Raw genomic sequence first — 12,971 nt, 5'->3', positions numbered from 1 at the left:
TTCAAAATAAAAGAGTACTTTGAGAGGGAGTATATTTTTTATAAAAGACTACTTTGAGGGTGATTATATTCAATATTAAAGAGAAATTTAAGAGGGAGTATATTTTTTATAAAAGAGTACTTTGTGTGTGATTATATGCAAAATAAAAGAGTACTTTGAGAGGGACTATATATTTTACAAAAGAATACTTTGGGAGTGATTATATTCAAAATAAAACAGTACTGTGACAGGGACTATATTTTTTATAAGAGTACATCCAGTGTGATTATATTCAAAATAAAAGGATATATTGAGAGGATTCATATTTTCTATAAATCAGTATTTTGAGTGTGATTATATTCAAAATAAAAGAGTAATTTGAGAGGGAGTATATTTTTTATAAATGAGTACATTGTGTGTGATTATATTAAAAATAAAATAGTACTTTGAAAGGGAGTATATTTTTTATAAAAGACTACATTGAATTTGATTATATTCAATATAAAAGAGTACTTTGAAAGGGATTTTATTTTTTATAAAAGAGTACTTTGAGTGTGATTATATTCAAAATAAAAGAGTACTTTGAGACGGAGTATATTTTTTATAAAAGTACTTTGAGTGGGATTATATTCAAAATAATAGACTAGTTTGAGAGGGGGTATATTTTTATAAAAGAATACCTCTGTGTGACTATATTCAAAATAAAAGACTAATTTGAGAGAGAGTATATTTTTTATAAAAGAGTACATTTAGTGTGATTATATTCAAAATAAAATAGTACTGTGAAAGGGAGTATTATTTTTAAAAAGAGTACTTTGAGTGCGATTATATTCACAACAAAAGAGTACTATTAGAGGGAGTATGTTTTTTTTATAAAAGAGTCCTTTCAGTGTGATGGTATTCAAAATAAAATAGTAATTTGAGAGGGAGTATATTTTTTGTAAAAGACTACTTTGAGTGTGATTATATTCAAAATAAAAGTAATTTGAGATGGCACATATTTGTTATAAAAGAGTACTTGGAGGGTGATTATATTCAAAATAAAATAGTACTTTGACACTGAGTATATTTTGTATAAAAGCGTACTTCCAGTGTGATTATATCCAAAATGAAAGAGTAATTTGAGAGGGAGTATACTTTTGATAAAAGAGGATTTTGAGTGTGATTATATTCAATATAAAATAGTACTTTGAGAGGCAGTATATTTTTCATAAAAGAGTACATCCGGTGTGATAATATTCAAATTAAAAGACTACATTGAGAGGGTTTATATTTTTTAAAAATGAGGACTTTGAGTGTGATTGTATTCAAAATAAAAGAGTACTTTGAGAGGGAGTATATTTTCTACACAAGACTACTTAGAGTTTGATTACATTCAATACAAAAGAGGACGTTGAAAAGGAGTATTTTTTATTATAAAACAGTACGTTGAGAGTGATTATATTCAAAATAAAAGAGTACTTTGAAAGGGAGTATATTTTTTACAAAAGAGTAATTTGAGTGTGATTATATTCAATATAAAGAGTATTTGACAGGGAGTATATTTTTTATAAATGATTGCTTTGTGTGTGATTATATTCAACATAAAAGAGTACTTTGAGAGGCAGTATATTTTCTATAAAAGTGTACTTCAAGTGTGATTATATTGAATATAAAATAGTACTTAGGGAGTATATTTTTTATAAAAGTGTAGTTTGTGTGTGATTATATTCAATATAAAAGAGTACTTTGAGAAGCAGTATATTTTGTATAAAAGAGTACTTCCTGTGTGATTATATTCAATATAAAAGAGTACTTTGAGAGGGAGTATATATTTTATAAAAGAATATTTCCTCTGTGATTATATTCAAAATAAAAGAGTACTTTGAGAGGAAGTCTATTTTTTATAAAAGAATATTTTCACTGTGATTATATTCAAAATAAAAGAGTACTTTGAGAGGGAGTATATTTTTTATAAAAGAGTAGTTACAATGTGATTATACTGAATATAAAAGAGTACTTTCAGTGTGATTATATTCAATATAAAAGAGTATTTGGAGAGGGAGTATATTATTCGTAAAAGAGTACTTCCAGTTTGATTATATTTAAAAAAAAGAGTATTTTGAGAGGGAGTATATTTTTTATAAAAGAGTATTTCCTGTGTGATTATATTCAATATAAAAGAGTACATTGAGAGGGAGTATATTTTTTATACAAGGGTACTTCCAGTATGATTTTACTCAATATAAAAGTGTACTTGGAGTGTGATTATATTTTATATAAGAGTACTTTGAGTGTGATTATATCAAATATAAAAGAGTACTTTGAGTGTATTTACATGCAAAATAAAAGAGTGTTTGAGAGGGAGTATATATTTTATAAAAGAGTATTACCTGTGTGATTATATTCAATATAAAAGAGTACTTTGAGAGGCAGCATATTTTTTATAAAAGAGTATTTCCAGTGTGATTATATTCAAAATAAAAGAGTATTTTTACAGGCTGTATATTTTTTATAAAAGAGTACTTTGAGTGTGATTATATTCAATATAAAAGAGTTCTTTGAGTGTGATTATATTCAATGTGAAAGAGTATTTTGAGAAGGAGTTTTTTTTATTAAAGAGTGCTTTGATTGGGATTATATTCAGTATAAAAGAGTAATTTGAGAGGGAGTATATTTCTTATAAAAGAGTACTTTTAGTGTGATTATATTCAATATAAAAGAGTACTTTGAGAGGGACTGTGTTTTTTATAAAAGATTATTTTGAGTGTGATTATATTCAATATAAAAGAACTTTGAGAGGGAGTATATTTTTTACAAAAGAGTACTTTGAGTGGGATTATATTCAGAATAAGAGAGTAATTTGAGAGGGAGTATGTTTTTTATAAAAGTTTATTTTGAGTGGGACTATATTCAATATAAATGAGTACTTTGAGAGGGAGTATATTTTTTATAAAAAAGGACTATGAGTGTCATTATATTCAATATAAAAGAGTATTTTGAGAAGGAGTATAATTTTTATTAAAGAGTACTTTGAATGGGATTATATTCAGTATAAAAGAGTAATTTGAGAGGGAATATATTTTTCATAAAAGAGTATTTTGAGAGGGAGTATATTTTTTATAAAAGAGGAACATGTGTCTGATTATATTCAATATAAAAGAGTGCTTTTAGTGGGATTATATTCAATATAAAAGAGTACTTTGAGAGCGAGTATATTTTTTATAAAAGAGTACTCAATGTGTCATTATATTCAAAATAAAAGACTACATTGAGAGGGTTTCTATTTTTTAAAAATGAGTACATCCAGTATGGTAATATTCCATATAAAAGAGTACTTTGATAGGGAGTGTATTTTTTGTAAATGAGTATTTGGGGTGTGATTATATTCAATATAAAAGAGAACTTTGAGATGGAGTATATTTTCTATAAAAGGGAAATTTGAGTGGGATTATATTCAATATAAAAGTACTCTGAGAGGGAGTATATTTTTTATAAAAAAGTAGTTTGAGTGTGATTATATTCAATATAAGAGTACTTTGAGAGGGACTATACTTTTTATAAAAGAGGACTTTGAATGTGATTATATTCAATATAAAATAGTACTTTGAGAGTAAGTATATTTTTTATAAAAGAAGACATTGAGTGTGATTTTACTCAATATAAAAGAGTACTTTGAGAGGAATGATATATTTTATAAAAGAGGAATTTAAGTGTGATTATATTCATATAAAAGAGTATTTTGAGAGAGAGTATATTTTTTATAAAAGAGTGCATAGAGTGTGATTATATTCAATATACAAGAGTACTTTGAGCGGGAGTATATTTTTTATAAAATAGGACTTTGAGTGTGATTATATTCAATATAAAAGAGTACCTTGAGAGGGGGTATATTTTTTATAAAAGGGTACTTTGAGTGTGATTATATTCAATATAAAAGAGTACTTTGAGAGGGAGTCCATTTTTTGGAAAAGAGTAGATTGAGTATGATTATATTCAATATAAAAGAGTACTTTGACAGGGAGTCTATTTTTTATAAAAGAGTAGATTGAGTGTGATTGTACTCAATATAAAAGAGTATTTTCAGAGGGAGTATATTTTTTATAAAAGAGTACTTTGAATGTGATTATATTGAATATAAAAGAGTACTTTGAGAGGGTGTAAATTTTTTATAAAAGAGTACTTTGAGTGTGATTATCTTCAACATAAAACAGTACATTGAGAGGGAGTATATTTTTCATAAAAGAGTACTTTGAGTGTGATTATATTCAACATAACAGAGTACTTTGAGAAGGAGTATATTTTTTATAAAAGAGTACTTTGAGTGTGATTATATTCAATATCAAAGAGTATTTTCAGCAGGAGTATATGTTTTATGAAAGATTACTTTGAGTGGGATCATATTCAGTATAAAAGAGTAATTTGAGAGGGAGTATATTTTTTATGAAAGAGTATTTTGAGTGTGATTATATTCAATATAAAATAGTACTTTGAGAGGGAGTGTATTTCATATAAAAGAGTACTTGAGTGTGATTATATTCAATATAAAAGAGCACTTTGAACGGGAGTATATTTTTTATTAAACAGTACTTTGAGTGTGATTATATTCAATATAAAAGAGTATTTTGAGAGGAAGTGTATTTTTTATAAAAGAGTACTTTGAGAGGGATTATATTCAATATAAAGCAGTACTTTGAGAGGGAGTGTATTTTTCATAAAATAGTACGTTCAGTGTGATTATATTCAATATAAAAGAGTACGTGGAGAGGCAGTATATTTTCTTTAAAGAGTAGTTTGAGCGTGATTATATTCAGTATAAAAGAGTACTTCGAGAGGGAGTATATTTTTATTAAAAGAGGACTTTGAGGGTGATTATATTCAATAGAAAATAATACTTTGAGAGGGAGTATATTTTTTATTAAAGAGTACTTTGAGTGTGATTATATTCAACATAACAGAGTACTCTGAGAGGGAGTATATTTTTCATAAAAGAGTACTTTGAGTGTGATTATATTCAATATAAAATAGTACAATTATAGGGAGTATATTTTTTGTTAAAGAGTACTTTGAGTGAGATTATATTCAATATAAAAGAGAACTTTGAGAGGGAGTATATTTTTCACAAAAGAGAATATTGTGTGGGAGTATATTCAATATAAAAGAGTACTTTGAGAGGGAGTTTATTTTTTATAAAAGAGTATTTTGAGTGTGATTTTTTTCAACTTCAAATGCCCATCGATGATAGACTGGACAGGAAAAATGTGGCATATATACACCATGGAATATTATGCAGCCATTAAAAAGGAGGAGTTCACATCCTTCGTAGGGACATGGATGAACCTGGAAAACATCATTCTCAGCAAACTGACACAAGAACACAAAATCAAACACCGCATGTTCTCACTCATAGGCGGGTGTTGAACAAGGAGAACACATGGACACGGGGAGGGGAGCACTATACACGGGGGTCTGTTGGGGGGGAGGGGGGATAGTGGGGGAGTGGGGAGTTGGGGAGGGATGGCATGGGGAGAAATGCCAGATATAGGTGAAGGGGAAGGAGGCAACAAATCATACTGCCACGTGTGCACCTGTGCAACAACCTTGCATGTTATTCACATGTACCCCAAAACCTAAAATGCAATAAAAAAAAAAAAGAGTACTTTGAGAGGGAGTATATTTTTTGTAAAAGAGTATTTCCAGTGTGATTATATCCAAAATCAAAAAGTACTTTGAGTGGGAGTACATTTTTTTAAAATGAGTACATCCAGAGTGATTATATTCAGTATAATAGAGTATTTTGAGAGGGAGTATATTTTTTAAAAATTATGTAGATCCAATGGGAATATATTCAAAATAAATATTATGTTGAAAAGGAGTATTTTTTTTTATAAAAGATTACTTTCAGTGTGATTTTGTCCAATATAAATGAGTATATTGAGAGGGAGTATTTTTTTAATAACGAGTAAATTGAGTGGGATTATATTCAGTGTAAAAGAGTATTTTCAGAGGGAGCATATTTTCAAAAAATGAGTACTTCCAGTATGATTATACTCAATATAAAAGAGAATTTTAGTGTGATTATATTCAATATAAAAGAGTAATTGCAGTGGGATTATATTCAATATCAAAGAGTACTTAGAGAGGTACTATTTTATTTATAAAAGAGCACTTTCAGTGTGATTATATTCAATTTAAAAGAGTCCTTTGAGAGGGAGTATATCTTCTATAAAAGAGTACCTTGAGTGTGATTATGTTCAATATAAAAGTGTACTTCCAGTGTGATTATATACCATATAAAACAGTACTTTGAGAGGGAGTATATATTTTATAAATGAGTACTTCCTGTGTGATTATATTCAATATCAAAGAGTACTTCCAGCGTGATTATATTCAATATAAAAGAGTACTTTGAGAGGGACTATATTTTTTATAAAAGAGTAATTGCTGTGTCATTATATTCAACATAAAAGAGTACTTTGAGAGGTAGTATATTTTTTATAAAAGAGTACTTCCTGGATGATTATATTCAATACAAAGAGTACGTTGAGAGGGAGTACATGGTTTACAAAGAGGACTCCCAGTGTGATTATATTCCATATAAATGAGTACTTCCAGTGTGATTATATTAAATAATAAAGAGAACTTTGAGAGGGAGTATATTCAATATAAAACAGTCCTTCCAGTGTGATTATACTCAATATAAAAGAATACTTAGAGAGGCAGTATATTTTTGAAAAAACAGTTCTTCCTGTGTGATTATATTCAGTATTACAGAGTACTTCCAGTGGGATTATATTCAATATAAAAGAGTAATTTGAGAGGGAGTATATTATTTATAAAAGAGTACTTCCAGTGTGATCATATTCAATATAAAACAGTACTTGGGGAGGGAGTATATTTTTTATAAAACAGTAATTCCAGGAGTATATTTTTATACTTTTTATAAAACAGTACTTCCATTGTGACTATATTCAATATAAAATAGTACATTGAGAGCGAGTATATTTTTTTAAAAGAGTACTTCCTGTTTGATTATATTCAATATAAAAGAGTACTTAGTGAGGGAGTATATTTTATATAAAAGAGTATGTCCTGTGTGATTATATTCAATGTAAAAGTGTACTTCCAGTGTGATTATATTCAATATAAAAAAGTACTTTGAGAGGGAGTATATTCAATTTAAAACAGTCCTTCCAGTGTGATTATACTGAATATAAAAGAGTACTTTGATAGGGAGCATATTTTTTATAAAAGAGTACTTCCAGTGTGATTATATGCAATAAAAAAGAGTACTTTGAGAGAGAGTACATTTTTTATAAAAGAGTTCTTCCTGGGTGATTATATTCAATATAACAGAGTAACTTCAGTGTGAGTATATTCAATACAAAAGAGTACTTTGAGAGGGAGTATATTTTTTATAAAAGAGTACTTCCAGGTGATTATATTCAATATAAAAGAGTACTTGGACAGGGAGTATATTTTTTATAAAAGAGTACCTCCTGTGAGAATATATTCAATATAAAAAGCAATTTCAGTGTGACTATATTCAAAATAAAAGAGTACTTTGTGAGGGAGTATAGTTTTTTTAAAAGAGTACTTCCTGTGTGATTATATTTAATATAAAAGAGTATTTCCAGTGTGACTATATACAATATAAAAGAGTACTTCCGGTGTGATCATAATCAATATAAAAGAGTACTTTGAGAGGGAGTATATTTTTTATAACAGAGTACTTCCTGTGTGATTATACTCAATATAAAAGAGTACTTCCAGTGTGATTTTATTCAATATAAAAGAGTACCTTGAGAGGGAGTCTATTTTTTATAAAAGAGTACTTCCTGTGTGAATATATTCAAAAGAAAACGGTACTTCTAGTGTTACTATATTGCATGTAAAAGAGTACTTTGTGAGCGAGTATATTTGTTATAAAAGAGTACTTCCTGTGTCATTATATTCAATATAAAACTGTATCTTCAGAGATAGTACTTTTTTTATAAAATAGTATTTCCTGTGTGATTATATTCAATACAAAGAGTACGTTGAGAGGGAGTATATGTTTTACAAAAGAGTACTTCCAGTGTGATTATATTCAGTATAAAAGAGTACTTTGAGAGGGAGTATATTCAATATAAAAGAGTACTTCCAGTGGGATTATATTCAATATAAAAGAGTACATTGAGAGGGAGTATATTTTTTATAAAAGAGTACTTCCAGTGTGATTATGTTCAATAAAAATGAGTACTTTTAGAGGGAGTATATTCAATATAAAAGAGTACTTCCTGTGTGATTATATTCAATATAAAAGAGTGCATTGAGAGGGATTATATTTCTTATAAAGGAGTACTTCCAGTGTGATTATATTCAATATAAAAGAGTACTTTGAGAGGGAGTATATTTTTAATGAAAGAATATTTTCAGTGTGATTATATTCAATATAAAAGAGTACTTTGAGAGGGAGTATATTTTATATAAATGAGTACTTCCTGTGTGATTATATTCAGTATAAAAGAGTATTTCCTGTGTGATTATATTAAATATAAATGAGTACTCAGAGAGGGAGAATATTTTTTATAAACAGTACTTCCTGTGTGATTATATTCAATATAAAAGAGTACGGTGAGAGAGAGTATACTTTTTATAAAAAAGTATTTTCTGTGTGATTACATTCAATATAAAATAGAAATTGAGAAGGAGTTCTATTTTTATAAAAGAGTACTTCCATTGTGATTATATTCAGTATAAAATAGTATTTGGAGAGGGAGTATATTTTTTATAAAAGAGTCCTTCCAGTGTGGTTTTATTCAGTATAAAAGAGTATTTCCAGTGTGATTATAACCAATAAAAAAGAGTACTTGGAGAGGGAACAAATTTTTTATAAAAGAGTACTTCCAGTATGATTATATTTAATATAAAAGAGTACATTGAAAGGGAGTATATTTTTTATAAAACAGTACTTGCTGTGTGATTATATTCAATATAAAAGAGTACTTCCAGTGTGATTATATTCAATATAAAAGAATAGTTTGAGAGGGATATATTTCTTATAAAAGAGTACTTCCTCTGTGATTATATTCAATATATAAGAATATATTGGGAGGGAGTTTATTTTTTTATAAAACAATACTTCCTGTGTGATTATATTGAATATAAAACAGTATTTCCAGTGTGATTATATTCAATATAAAAGAGTACTTGGAGAGGGAGTACATTTTTTATAAAAGCGTACTTTCCATGTGATTATATTAAATATAAAAGAGTACTTTGAGAGGGAGTATATTTTTTATAAAAGAGTACTTCCTGTGTGATTATATTCAATATAACAGAATAGTTTGAGACGGAGTATATTTTTCATAAAAGAGTACTTCCTCTGTGATTATATTCAATATAAAAGACTATTTTGGGAGGGAGTATATTTTTTATAAAACAGTACTTCCTGTGTGATTACATTCAAAACAAAACAGTGCTTCCAGATTGATTATATTCAATATAAAAGAATAGTTTGAGAGGGAGTATATTTTTAATAAAAGAGTACTTCCTCTGTGATTATATTCAATATAAAAGACTATTTTGGGAGGGAGAATATTTTTTATAAAACAATACTTCCTTTGTGATTAAATTCAATTTAAAAGAGAACTTCCAGTATGATTATATTCAATATAAAAGAGTACTTGGAAAGGGAGTATATTTTTTATAAAAGCGTACTTCCAGTGTGATTATATTCAATATAAAAGAGTACTTTGAGAGGGAGCATATTTTTTATAAAAGAGTATATCGTGTGTGATTATATTCAGTATGAAAGTGTACTTTTAGAGGAAGTATATTTTTTATAAAAGAGTAGATCCTTTGTGATTATATTCAATATAAAAGAGTACTTTGAGAAGGAGTATATTTTTTATAAAAGAGTGCTTCCAGTATGATTATATTCAATATAAAATAGTAGTTGGTTAGGGAGTATATTTTTTATAAAAGAGTACTTCCAGTGTGGTTTTATTCAATATAAAAGAGTAATTCCAGTATGATTATATTCAATATAAAATAGTACTTGAAGAGGGAGCAAATTTTTTAAAAAAGAGTACTTTTAGGGTGATTATATTTAATATAAAAGAGTACGTGCAAAGGGAGTATATTTTTTAATAAAACAGTACTTCCTGTGTGATTATATTAAATACAAAAGAGTACTTCCAGTGTGATTATATTCAATATAAAGAATAGTTTGAGAGGGAGGATAATTTTTGTAAAAGACTACTTCCCCTGTGGCTGTATTCAATATAAAAGACTTTATTGGTAGGGAATATATTTTTTATATAACTGTACTTACTGTGTGATTATATTCAATATAAAAGAGTACTTCCAGTGTGATTATATTCAATATAAAAGAATATTTTGAGAGGAGGTATATATTTTATAAAAGAGTACTTCCAGTATGATGATATTCAATATAAAAGACTACTTCTAGTGTGATTATATTCAATATGAAAGAGTACTTTGAGAGGGAGTATATTTTTTATAAAGAGTACTTCCATTGTGATTATATTCAATATTAAAGAGTAATTGGAGAGTGAGTATATTTTTTATAAAAGAGTACTTCATGTGTGATTATATTCAATATAAAAGAGGTGTTTAAAAGGGAGTATATTTTTTGTAAAAGAGTAATTCCTGTGAGATTATATTCAATATAAAAGAATATTTTTAGAGGGAGTATATTTTTAATAAAAGAGTAGTTCCAGTGTGGTTATACTCAGAGTTAAAGAGTACTTCCTGTGTGTTTATATTCAATATAAAAGAGTATTGGAGAGGGAGTAAATTTTTTATAAAAGAGTACTTTCAGTGTGATTATATTAAATATAAAAGTCTACTTTGAGATTGAGTATATTTTAATTAAAAGAGTAATTCCAGTGTGATTATATTCAATATAAAAGAGTACGTTGAGAGGGAGTATATCTTTTATAAAGGAGTCCTTCCTGTGTGATTATATTCAATATAAAAGAGTACTTCCACTGTGATTATATTCAATATAAAAGAGTACTTTGTGAGGGAGTATATTTTTTATAAAAGAGTAATTCCAGTTAGATTATATTGAATATAGAAGAGTACTTGTAGAGGGAGCATATTTTATATAAAAGAGCACTTCCAGTGTGGTTATATTCAATATAAAAGACTATTTCCAGTGTCAGTATATTCAATAGAAAAGAGCAATTGGAGAGGGAGTATATTTTTTATAAAAGAGTAATTCCAGTTAGATTATATTTAATATAAAAGAGTTCTTTAAGAGGAAGTATATTTTTTATAAAAGAGCACTTCCACTGTGATTATATTCAATATAAAAGAGTCCTTTGAGAGGGAGTATGTTTATTATAAAGAGTAGTTCCTGTGTGATTATATTCAATATAAAAGAGTATTTTGAGAAGGAGTATACTTTTTATAAAAGAGTGCTTCCAGTATGGTTATATTCAATATAGAAGAGTACTTGGAAAGGGAGTATATTTTTTATAAAAGAGTACATCCAGTGTGGTTTTATTCAATATAAAAGAGTATTTCCAGTATGATTATATTCAATATAAAAGAGTACTTGGAGAGGGAGTACATTTTTTACAAAAGATCACTTCCTGTGTGATTATATTCAATATAAAAGAGTCCTTTGAGAGGGAGTATGTTTAATATAAAGAGTAGTTCCTGTGTGATTATATTCAATATAAAAGAGTATTTTGAGAAGGAGTATACTTTTTATAAAAGAGTGCTTCCAGTATGGTTATATTCAATATAGAAGAGTACTTGGAGAGGGAGTATATTTTTTATAAAAGAGTACATCCAGTGTGGTTTTATTCAATATAAAAGAGTATTTCCAGTATGATTATATTCAATATAAAAGAGTACTTGGAGAGGTAGTATATTTTTTATAAAAGAGTACTTCCTGTGTGATTATATTCAATATAAAAGAGTACTTTTAGAGGGAGTATATTTTTTATAAAACAATATGTCCTGTGTGATTATATTCAATATAAAAGACCATTTCCAGTGTGATTATATTCAATATAAAGAATAGTTTGAGAGGGAGTATATTTTTTATAAAAGCGTACTTCTTCTGTGACTTTATGCATTATAAAAGACTATTTTGATAGGGAGTTTATTTTTTATAAAACAGTAGATCCTGTGTGATTATATACAACATAAAAGAGTACTTCCAGTGTGATTATATTCAATATAAAAGAGTACTTGGAGAGAGAGTATATTTTTTATAAAACCGTACTTTCAGTGTGATTATATTCAATATAAAGGACTATTTTGGGAGGGAGTATATTTTTTATATAAGAGTACTTCCATTGTGGTTTTATTCAATATAAAAGAGTATTTCCAGTATGATTATATCCAATATAAAAGAGTACTTGGAGAGGGAGCAAATTTTTTATAAAAGAGTTCTTCCAGTGTGATTATATTTAATATAAAAGAGTACATTGAAAGGGAGTACATTTTTTAGAAAACAGTCCTTCCTGTGTGATTATATTCAATATAAAAGAGTACTTCCAGTGTGATTATATTCCATATAAAAGAATAGTTTGAGAGGGAGTAAATTTTTTATAAAAGAGTACTTCGTCTGTGACTATATTCAACAAAAGAGACTATTTTCGGAGGGAGTATATTTTTTATAAAAAAGTTCTTCCTGTGTGATTATATTCAATGTAAAAGAGTTCTTCCAGTGTGATTATATTCAATATAAAAGAGTACTTCCAGTGTGAATATATTCAATTTAAAAGAAAAGTTTGAGAGGGAGTATATTTTTTATAAAAGAATACTTCCAGTGTGGTTTTATTCAATATAAAAGAGTATTTCCAGTATGATTATATTCAATATAAAAGAGTACTTGGAGAGGGACCAAATTTTATATAAAAGAGTACTTCCAGTGTGATTATATTTAATATAAAAGAGTACGTTGACAGGGAGTAATTTTTTATAAAACAGTACTTCCTGTGTGATTATATTCAATATAAAACAGTACTTCCAGTGTGATTATATTC

The sequence above is a fragment of the Aotus nancymaae genome, unplaced genomic scaffold, assembly GCF_030222135.1.
Source record: "Aotus nancymaae isolate 86718 unplaced genomic scaffold, 86718_ANA_hifiasm-v0.15.2.pri h1tg000063l, whole genome shotgun sequence".
NCBI classification, from domain to species: domain Eukaryota; kingdom Metazoa; phylum Chordata; class Mammalia; order Primates; family Aotidae; genus Aotus; species Aotus nancymaae.
Note: the sequence above shows the minus strand (reverse complement) of the source record.